Raw genomic sequence first — 12,527 nt, forward strand, 5'->3', positions numbered from 1 at the left:
CAGAATAATGTTTTACCAAATATCTAAGAGCCCTGTGGCCCAGTCAAATTGACACATAAAATTAACCATGACAACATCATAGTTCTACTAAACAAGACAAATATAATCTTACCAATAAATTAATGTGAATGAAATCCTCAAAATGTCAATATTAAATGGCAACTTCTAGTCTAAAATGGTACGTATAATAGATATATTCACATATATACGTAAATGTTAATTGTAGTATATGAATTTAATTATTTTTAATTATTTAAGGAATAACTGGAAATGTTGTTCCTATTACATATAAATCACAAAATCCCATCTCTCAAAAAATGTTGAGTCATATCTACTATTGGAAGGTGAAATAGTGTCTTGAGTATTCATATATTTGTACCAGCATTAAACCTCTAGGAGAGCGATGGAAATAATTAATGTCTTTTCATTATTCAGACATTGTAAATATATTGCTTGATATTCCTACTATTAGTAAACCTGATATATTAACTTTATCAAAGTCTAGCCCAGAATTTACCACCACAGTACGCCATGGGGGTGTGGTTGAGCTAGGTGTGGTAAACCACTTCAGTGAGGGTATGAGGCCAGCTCCATCTGATCTTTTGTAAACCCAAAGGTATTTTTAAAGGCGATGGGCATTGAAAAGTCATAAGGTTACTAATAAAAGGGCCAAGACCAGGCTCTGTGTTTATGGGTATAAAACAGCATTTTCAGCACTTACATTCAGATTAAACTATATAACTCATTTTTTTAAATTGTGAAAAATCCTTCTTATGAGGGCTTTCAGGAGTGCTATGGCAACACTGATAAAATAAAAAACTTAATCTATATGCATTCAAAAATGTTTTGGAAAAGAAGTCCAAGCTATCGAAATAGAAAAAAAAAAATTTAATGATGAAATTTGAATAACTGTCATGGAAAAGAAGTATTATATTACTTATATAACTCCCTAAGATTATCAAGTGCTAGTAAGTAATAGTCATATTTGGGATGTAAATTGTAATATTGAAGTGTCAGGAAAACATGTCTTATTATGCCTTTCATTTTTAATTTGTGAATGCTATCTTAAAGATTTGACAGCCTGGAAAAATCCGGTTGGTAATTAAATTTATAAATATAAATGTATTTTTAAAGTATACTAGTAATTAAATTTATAATTATCTACTTGTTTATTATTATATGTGCATGTATATATATTTATAAGGGCATATGTGTATTAACTTGTGTATGTGAGTGTATACGTGTGTAAATGTGTACATGTAAGTGTAACATTATATCTAAGATTATTATTACATGTGTATTTTCATGTGTTTGTATTATATACGAACGGGAATAATGATATGTGTGCATGTGTATTATTGGATAAAATTTATACACAAAATTCTTGTGTTCACTAGGCATTAAATAATATCTTACAGCAAATGCTGCTAATAGCAAAAGTTTAATTAAAGTCTAGCAACAGCTGTTTAACTGTTAAGGCCTTTGACAGCCATAGCTGTGATTGCCCACCCTAAGTTTAAACATATCAAATGAAAGCCATTACAGTTAAATGTGATCATATGCTGATTGTCATTAGTCTAGGATTATGTCATAGTTAAGAGAAAAAAGTAGGGAACTTTAAATGAGAAGTTTCTGAAGGACAAACCAGATACCACTTTTTGTTATAGGATTGTGGAGAAGGGTCAAGGAGTTGCTGGTTTCTTGATGCTTAGTTAGTGAACAATTACATTGGAGATAATATGCATAATGGTGAGGATTTTATGGTATAGTGATATGTATAATTAAAGGTTTAATCCTATGTAATTAAAAAATGACTGGTTTGAAAGCTGAACCAGACCACATGTGACTTCAGGTCCCTGAGACCTCACAGCTTAATCCTCCTATTCCTCTGGGGCCTGAAAATCCAGTGGGCCCTCTGATGCTCTAGGACCTGTGTCTCAGGCTGTGTAGCACAGCAGAGCCAATTTACTTCTAGAATTTAGAAACCATTTTATTTATTTTTAAAAAATTTTTTTTAATGTTTATTTATTTTTGAGAGAGACAGAGACAGAATGCGAGTGGGTTGGGACAGAGAGAGAGGGAGACGAATCTGAAACAGGCTCCAGGCTCTGAGCTGTCAGCACAGAGCCCGACGCGGGGCTCAAACTGACGAGCTGCGAGATCATGACCTGAGCTGAAGTCGGACGCTCAACCGACTGAGCCACCCAGGCGCCCCTAGAACCCATTTTAAATAGCAAAGAATATCAGAAACAAAGTTACAAAGATTAAATCAAAATTATAAAACAAGAAATGAAATTGTAACAATGTCAGCCCTCTTAAATTAATCTATGAATGCAATTAATTAACTAATAAAAATAGTAATAGGTTTGGGAGTGGTGATATTTGTGTTTTTATAAATTCTTTGTGTGTTATTTTTAAAGCTGATCAAAATTTGTTGAAGTATATATTAATCTAATCAAAACATAATAGATAGAAATAGTTAATTCTAGCAGATGCAATGAAAAGGAAACATATTCATGAGGATTATATTTAAATTAACTACATTCAAAAACAGTATTTTATAAAATGTAATTCTGTCACAATTCAATAAGAGCAGCTGTAGAATCAATTAAGTAACTACAGCTAAATTTTGTTTCTGTTTAGAGAATGAGTAGGGGAGAGGGGCAAAGGGAGATGGAGAGAGAGAATCTTAAGCAGGCTCCATGCTCAGTGTGAAGATTGACAAGGGGTTTGATCCCATGACCCTGGGATCATGACCTGAGCCAAAATCAAGACTCTGATGCTCAACCAACTGAGCCTTTTACATTTTTACAAAATAAAAATCAAACTTTTAAACTTGCAATTGTCCTGCTGCGGTTTGGGGTTTTGGGGTTTGACTGCTTTGAAAGCTGAACCAGACCACATGTGACTTCAGGTCCCTGCGACCTCACAGCTTAATCCTCCTATTCCTCTGGGGCCTGAAAATCCAGTGGGCCCTCTGATGCTCTAGGACCTGTGTCTCAGGCTGTGTAGCACAGCAGAGCCAAAAAGACCACTCGGGAAAAAGTAGAATTTAAATTCACTTCAGTCATTTTTGTTTGTTGTGACCATTTTTTTAGTGCATTGAACTTTTTCTCAGTCAACAGAGCTGTCAAAAGGAAACTTTCTAAAGCTTTTTCTCTCATGGGAGATAGTCTAGCTTTGATAAAAAGGAGTAGATTTTTCTAATTCTTTCTCAAGGTCCTTTATTCCAGGATATTTGTATAGCAAACAGCCTTGGAAGAAAGAGATAATGTCTGCCTCCAGTTCAAATGGCAGGCATGCTTACTAACCAGTTAAAAGATCAGGTTACTTAAGTTTGGAGTTCCTGTCCTGCAACCCACTGTTTGTGCAGGCATCCATCTGGGCATATCTGCATCATCCTTGTGGGACTTGAGGGGCAAGGGCAATGGACACAAATAGGCTGATGCTCATGTTGTTTGCTGTGCCATGAATGAAAACATCCTTTTCTCTGGTCCAAGGATCTCATGTCTTCTCCCAGAACCCATGAAATTGTGGCAGGTTAACTTGTCAGCTTGCAAGTAAGGTAAAATCTCAGACCTTTTACAGTTCTTGCCGTTAAACTTAAATTTATATACTGTGTGATTCTATTTATGTCAAGTTCAAAAGCATTAAAGCTAATATATGGTGTTAGAAGTCAGGATAGTTTCATTGGAGAGCAGAGGCATGGCTTGGAGAAAGCATTAGTGGAGCTTCTGCTGTGCTGGCCATGTTCTGTCTCTTGCTCTGAAAATGTGCTGATTGCATAAACTTATTCAATTCAAATTCAACAATCTTTGTACTTATCATTTTTGCTTTCCTCCCCTTTATGAATGTTTTACTTCTATAAAAGTTCAACTTAAAATTTAAGAAAAATAAAAAAAATAAAAAGCAAAGACAGTGACCAGGAGAGCCACATCAATGAAGTAAAAAAAAAAAAAAAAAAGTGGAACTGGGGTACCTGGGTGGCTCAGTTGGTTAAGCATCCAACTCTTGATCTCACTATCAAGTCCCAAATTGAGCTCAGCACTGGCTGTGGAGCCTGTTTAAGATGCTCTCCCTCTCCCACTGCCCTTTGCCTACTCATTCTCTCTCTCCCTTTCTCTTTCTCTCTCTCCTTTCTCTTAAAAAAAAAAAAAAAAAAAGGTGGAACTAATTATCCATAGCTCAAAGAAAGATAAAAAGAACTAAACATTATTAGCTAAAAGGTAAAGAAAATGGAGGAGAGATCCAAGAAGAAAAATACACTTTAGTTGAGATTTCAGAAGTAGAGACGAATCAAGGAAGACACACATTTGGATATATGCTATTTGATATTCAGAATTTCAAGGATAGAAAAATAATCTCTGTAACTGTCTAGTCAGAAAAAAGAAAGACAAGCAAGTTACCTAACATGGAAAAAATTATATTTACAACAGACTTTGTTTCCATAATATTCAATGTCAGAACCAAATAAAACAGTACCTGCATCATTCTGGGGTTGGGAGGGGTGGTGGGGAAGTTATCCAAGAATGCCACGTTACCATATATATATGTGGCAAGAGAAATATACTCTCAGATGTAGATGGAATCAAAAACTACACCATTTATTTACCTTACTGGAAAAAAATATTGGAAGAAATATTTCAGCTGCCGGAGAAACAAATCTAAATCGACATCCAAAAACCAGGAAGACATAGTGCAGAAGAGAAAACTACCACTAAAAGAGCGTTGAATTCTTTTAATTGGCTTATAAATTACCCAGAGATGGTTACATTACCCATGGGACAACATAATAGTCTTCCTGCCTCTCAGGCCCCCAAATAGCCCTATAGTAGCATACAGCTGTGGAGATTATGCCCATTCTGGGTGAGAAATCTACAAAGATGGAGAAGGAATCTGCTGTTGTTGGAGCTGTAAGCCAGGAGTAGGCCAAAGACCCTCCTGCTACCCTCTCCTGTCTGACTTCTCTGAGGTCTCCAGCTTATCCCCCTACGCACTCACCATATATAAACAATTTGGGATATAAAGCAACCCCAAGACATTTCCATCAGGCGGAACCAAGACCAATTTCTGAGACTCCTCCTTTAGGTTCAGACATTAAGTTTTGTCTGAAGTCCAATCCTTCACTTAAACATCACTCTGACATATTTAGCTATCAGATTCAGATGAAACCAACCATTCCCTTCCCCCATGTGCCCAGCAGGAACACTAAAGGTACAGATGGATGGCACCTTCTTCTACCATCCCACAGCTGAATATTGGGATAGATATTAATGTGAAAGCCCAGTAGAAGGCTCTGGCGAGGCTCCTAGAGCAGCCTAAATCAAATACATCAATCAGAGTGAGTTTATTTCCTATTCAGGCTTACAAAACACAACTCTTTTAACTGATCATTTTCACTTCCCTGTTTAAATGGTTTAATGAGACAGAGGGTCATCTGTCACTTCCTGTTGTTGAATATGTACATTTTAATGGGGCTAGGAGTTTTATCTTATATGAAATGTCCTTGTTTTGGTGTAGTCAAGCTGCTATAACAAAATCCCATAAACTGGGTGGTTTATAAGCAATGAACATTAATTTTCACAGTTCTGGAAGCTGGAAGAAAGATCAGGGTGCCAGCATAGTCAGGTGAAGACTTTTTTCAGGGTGCAGACTACCCATTGTATCCTCGTATGGTGGGAAAGGCTGTAGATTTCTCTGAGGTCTCTCTTGTAAGTTATTACTGTCATTCATGAAGCCTCCACCCTCATGATCTAATCACTTTCCCAAAGCCCCACCTATTAATATTACCTTTGCAGTGAGGGTTTTAACTTAGGATTTTGGAGGGACAGAAATATTCAGACCATAGCAATTCTCAGAAGATTGAAGTAAATGTCATGTTCACAAACCATTCAATGGCTCTCCCGATGTCTATTAAATATATTCCAAATCTGACAACCTAGCAGACCCACAATGCCTTTCCTAGTGCTAGGGATACAGAAAGGCCAATGACATCTTAGTCTTTATTTTCATGCATAAGGACTTCATTTATTTTCTACCTATGTGCTTTCTCTTCTATTCCATTGATCTGTGGGCTCTTCCAGGGGTTCTCAACTGATATTTAAGGTTGCAGATTTTTCAACTACTGCCCTAAATCTGTCAGGTTTTGTTTCATGTGTTTTGAAGCTCTACTAATAAGTTCAAACACATTTAGTATTGTTCTTTTCCTTGAGGGGTTGACACTGTGAAGTGTCCTTTATCTCTGACAAACTCTTTGTCTTCAGTTGTACATTCAACAATCATACAGCCTTTTCAGCTTTATTATGATTGATGTTTGTGTGATATCTTCTTCTACCCTTTTACTTTTAGCTTATGTATTTTTACTTAAAGTATATCTGATATAACAGCATATAGTACAGTCTTGTTTTTCAATTTGAAAGTTTCTATTAATTGGAATCCATAGTTCATTTATATTTAATACAATTATACAGTTAGGTTTAAGTGTGTAACCTTAGTATTTGTTTTTATTTGCCCCATATGTTTTCTGTCCATTTCCCTTCTTTCCTGATTTCTATTGAGTATTTATACTATATTTGTATCTCCTTAATTGGTTCTTTAGCTAGAATTTTTTTTAAAAAATTTAGTGATTGCTCTATGGATTTCAATTTGCATCCTTAACTTATCACACTCTATCATGATGTATTATTATACTTCCATTTACCACTTTCCCATTCTTTGGGCTGCTACTACCCCATATTTTACTCCTACATATTCTATACAATTTACATTACATTATTATTTTTCTTTAAACAATTATCTTTTAAAGAAATTAAAAATAGGATTTCAAATGTGTTTTACATTTACTACTTATTTCTTATGTCATTTCAATAGTCAAATTTAGAGACAGTTTTTAAGAGAAAAAAATATCATGAATGTATGCTTAGACTTTCAACTGGAAACTTGGATTTCAGGATTCTGAACATCTTTAAGTTTGATATTTTGTTATATTTTGTTGTACAAGAAAGCTTTATTTCTAAATATATTAACATAGTTATGTATTTGCTTTATCCTATATTATCTACATGTTTATTTTTAAAATAATAACATCAGGGTAACTGTGAAAAATGCCAAATGCAGATTAAAATATATGTTTTTTTGTTCCTATAATATAATCTCTGCAGGATGTATAGTTAAAACACTGATTGAGGTCATTTAACATAATTATTCTGTATACATGGTTATTGACCTGAGATACAGTTAAGCTTGATTCAGTTTGGCTTATTTATTTATTTTTAAAAGTAATTTTCCGGGATTTTTTTTAAGTTCATTTATTTTTGAAAAAGGGAGCATGTGCGCACATGAGTGGAGGAGGGGCAGAGAGAGAGAGAGGGAGAGGGAGAATCCCAAGCAGGCTCTGCGCTGACAGCAGGGATCAATCCCATGACCATGAGATCATGACCTGGGCAGAAATCAAGAGTTGGATGCTTAACCAACTGAGCCATCCAGGTGCCCCAGTTGAGTTTGTTTTCAGTTTGGGGGGATTACTTTTTTCTTTATGTATTGTTATTATTTAACTATGCAACTAATTTTCATGACTCCAAAGTTAAAACTCCATACCAAGATACATGTACTGAAAGTCTCATTTCCATCCTTGACTATTCCACACTGCTCTTTTCTTCCACCAAGGGGTAGCCATACAAATTAAATTAATAAATGATAAAATTAATTTTTGTTTTAATTTTTTAAGTAAAATTACATATGCATATATATTTATATGCCTGTGTATAGGTATATGTATATGTGTGTGTGAGGATATGTGTAGATATGTTACCTCCACTACCCATACCATTTTTCTGATGTTTCTGGGATGTGGTAAGGCACTGGGGATACTTGTAATGCAGAATAGGGCAGTGCATTTTACAGACAAAAGAATCCTAACATTGTTCTGGCCACTTGGAGAATCATATACCACAAGGTCAGCATAATTTGAAAAGAGTTGTCAGTTAAAAGAGGTTAAAACTAGGACATTTTGTGATATGTGGGTTTTAGCAAATGGGACACTTGATTTTCCCCAAGACCACTAGGGTGCTTTTATAACTCAGGAGCAGTGAGACTTACCTTCACCGAAATTTTGGTCCAATGATTTTACTCCTGAGACTCTGGGCCTTATTTTTCTCTTGGCTTCATCACTGTTTGTCTAATTGGTTTTTCCAACACATTGATACTTCTCATGGAGAGGAGAGATGGAGCAATGATGAGAAATGTCAAGTCTGCCCAAGCCCCATATCTCTCATCACTGATGCTAGCATCCTTAAGATTCACTAATCCCTCAGTTTCACACAGGTCCGCATACTTGTCTTTATCTTCAGTTTTAAGTTCATCACACTGTGACATCAGGCTTGAGTAAGACCAATGTTAGAGACTCCTGCATTCAAGTGCAATTGGCTCAGATCCAGTTGCATTCATGCTGCTGAGCCCTGTGCGAGTCTCCTACCCCATGCTTAATCTCATTACAGTATCTTCATTATACCCTGACCATTTTTGTATCCTCCTATACATACTTACCCTGATGGCCATTTTATGATCTGTCCTTGACATCAGCGTATGTATTATTCTCTCCAGTGTAATTTCAGGTCCTTGCCTGGTACAATTCCTTTCTTCTCTCAATGGCCCAGAACTGGGAACTGGGAACCAAAAGCATCACTGGGTTACATAGTGTTATACATGGATTGCAGGGATGAGTCCAACATTTTTGGGTCAGCATCAGCAGATAGATCTAAGGCATTATAGAATGAGTCCAGAACAGCTCAAATCCTTCTCCATTGCTCCTTAAGCTGATGTTGCAGTAAGAACATGTGTTCTGGAATCAGATAACTAGGTTATAATTCAGATTCTACCACTTATTAGCTCTGTAAAATTGGACATGTTAGTTGACCATTATGTGCCTCAGTTTCCTGATCAGTAGAATGAACACGACAGCTACCTACTTCATAAGGTGATTGTATGAATTGAGCAAGTCATACACTTAAAAGCTTAGAACAATGCTTTACACATAGACAAGCACTCAATGAATAGTAGATATATATCTGTTATGATAAACAATTAGAGGTGGGGCGCCTGCGTGGCTCAGTCAGTTAAGCGTCCAACTTCAGCTCAGGTCATGATCTCAAGGTTCCTGACTTTCAGCCCCGCATTGGGCTCTGTGCTCACTGCTCAGAACCTGGAGCCTGCTTTGGATTCTGTATCTCCCTGTCTCTCTGCACCCCCCCCTCAAAAATAAATAAACATTAAACTTTAAAAAAAAAATCGTAAGAGGTAAAATATTGTCTAGTGATTATTATGCTTGGTTATGGATCATAGAAAGCCCCAGGCACAAGACTCAATTTAATATAGCAGTCAACCTATGGGCTATAGCTCCACTATGGATCCAATTCTACTCAGGTTACTTCCTTGGAAGAGATTCATTATATTATTTAATTTGCACTTCTTAACTTGAGAGACATACTAAATATTAATATCACTCAAATAAAAGTTGAGATTGAGATCCTATATTATTCAATCTCTACATAGAGTATCACTCAAAGAAAACACAAATTCCTAGAAGTCTGAAAAACAATTCAATCTGTCGTTATCCGGTGTGGAGTTATTATCGTTTTTAGCCATTGTAAGGTAGCTGAAGAGAGTTGAAAGTTTCTAACCTGATGAAATTCTAGCCAGTCTTGACCCTCCTTTTATTTTAAAAAAACCCAAATAAAAATTGTTTATCAATTGTTAAGCTTTAAGACTTGGATAAGTTTATAATGATATTGTCTAAACTCAAAATAAAATGTATGGCTATATCAGGATTTTAGTTACATATCAAGAAGTGTAAAGAAGCATAAAGAGAAAACAGTTGCAATAGAGCTCTCTGTTTGGCATAAACTGTTTGGTATAATATACAGGAAAGCACTTTGTAACTACCTATATTCTATTTAGATGACAATTACAACTAAAATTTGGCTCGTATCTTGTCACTTCCTCTAGTAATTTAACACCCACTAAGTACTTACCAAAATTTAAAAAAAAAAAATCATTCTTTTGCTTTCCTCACATTCTTACTTCAACTTCTGAAATCGGTGTTTCACCGATCTACCTTCTTGCAGACTTCCCGCAAGGAAAGACGATTGATTTCACTGACTGGAGAGATGGGCAGAGCCCCTGGCTCTGTTAACCACATTAACCTTGGGAAGAAGCCCTTGCATTAAAGGCGAAGGAGGCTGTTATCACATCCCTGACTCTCATTCATTTGCATTTAGGGAGGTTTGAGGCAGACTGACATCTCCCACTTGGCTGGTTGGGTATCTCTATTCAGATCTAACTTTTCCTATAAATAAGTCCCAAAGTCAAGCAGGATTTAGGGGTAGAATTGGTAGGAAACTTATGTTGTCTTTGGATCCAAGCCATGCTCACCAATTTACCATTCCTATTAATATTAGTCTTATCCCCCAGTCTGACTTCTTTATGTTTTAGGCAGTCAAGGACCTGTAGACACAGAGCGCTGAGAACAATTCAACTATTAGAATATCTTTTTTGTTTGGTTTCTATCTCTTCATCTATGCTATAAACAGTGATGAGCAGTAATGGAATCTTTCTCAACCAAGTCACCTAACAAACTAGGTGCCTAGTCTGTGATCATAGATTGTTTGCAGATAAAGCGATTCCCATGGAACGTTTACCCTGACTAACTTCAGAATAGAGTTTGATTTTAAAGATCAATCCCCAGAACTTGCTTTTGAACTTGTAATTTGATTTCTAACATAGGATTTTCAGTTCCTGTCTTCTCAAATTTAGCGCAAACATTCTATAAAGTAGTAATGTTTTCTTTCTCACTTGCCATTTTTACTTTCTGGGCTGGGTGGTGAGGCCCTTCCTGTTTCTGCCTAAAATAGAACTTTCCAAATGAGTCTATCATGAATGTGACTTGGCTTCCTGCCACACCTGACTCCTGGTGGGGACATGTGGGTTCATAAAGGCTAAGCTTCACAAGGCTAAGCTTCATAAAGGCTGAGTGATCTTGTGAAAAATGCAGATTCTTATTTAGTAGGTGAAAACTGAAATTCTACATTTTTAACAGTTCCCAGAGTATGTCCATGCTACCGACTTGAAGACCATCCTTTGAGTAGCAAGGAATTAGACGACTCACTTCACAAACAATATCATCCATTCCTTAAACACTATTTAATTCTACTGTGTGCCAAACACTGGGATAAGAAACTAAAAAGAAATGTAACCTAATCTCACCCATAAGAAGCCCAGAGTCTAATATGGCAACAAATTTAACAAATAAATGTTCTGGGGTGCCTGGGTGGCTCAGTTGTTGAGTGTTTGACCCTTTATTTCAGCTCAGGTCATGATCTGGTCATGACTCAGGTCAGGGGATCCACCCCCAAGTTGGGCTGTGTGTTGAGTATAGAGCCTGTTTAAGATTCTCTCTCTTACCCCCTGTCCCTCTCCCTTACTTGCTATGTCTCTTTAAGTTAAAAAATATTTTAAAAAAGCAAATAAATGATATGACCATTAATAGAATGAGAAGACAATCCACAACCTGGCAGAAAACAGTTGCAAAAGCTGTATTTCATAAAACATTGTTCTCCAAACTATGCAAATAACTCTTAAAACTCAACAATAAGCAGACAAGCAACCCAATTTAAAACATGTGTAAAAGATTTGAATAGATACCTTGCCAAGAAGATACACGGATAGCAAATAAGACTATAAAAAGATGATCAACATCATATGTTGTTAATAGGAAATTGCAAATTAGGACAAAGAGATATTATGACACACCTATTAAAATGGATAAAATCCAGAACAGTGATAACACCAGATGCCAGTGATGATGTAGAGCAACAGGAACTCTACTTCATTGCTAGTGGGAACGCAGAATGGTACAGCCACTTTGGAAGGCATTTTGACAGTTTCTTACAAAACTAAACATACTCTTACCATCCTGCAATCATACGGTATTTGCTCAAATGAGTTAAAAACTGATGTCTATCTATGCAAAAACCTGCATAGGAATGACTGTAGCAGCTTTATTCATAACAACCAAAATGTAAGTGTTTGGATAAATAAACTGTACTACCTCCAGACAATAGAATACTATTCAGTGCTAAAAAAAAAAACAAATGAGCTATCAATGGGGCACCCGGGTGGCTCAGTCGGTTAAGCAACTGATTTCAGCTCAGGTCATGATCTCATCATTCCTCAGACTGAGCCCAGCATCTGGCTCTACTGTCAGTGTAGAGCCCGCTTGGGATTCTCTCTCTCTCTCTCTCTCTCTCTGCCCCTCTCCCACTTGTGCAATCTCTCTCTCTCCCTCTCTCTCTCTCTTACTCTTTCTCTCTCTCTCAAAATAAATAAACATTAAAAAATAAAAAATAGAAATAAATGTGGTATCAATACACAAATAGACATGGAAGAATCTTAAGTGCATATTATTAAGTGAAAGAAGTCAATGATTACATATGGTTCCAACTGTATGACATTCTGGAAAGAGCAAAACTGTG

This window comes from Panthera leo, chromosome C2, assembly GCF_018350215.1.
Source record: "Panthera leo isolate Ple1 chromosome C2, P.leo_Ple1_pat1.1, whole genome shotgun sequence".
Taxonomy (NCBI): Eukaryota; Metazoa; Chordata; class Mammalia; order Carnivora; family Felidae; genus Panthera; species Panthera leo.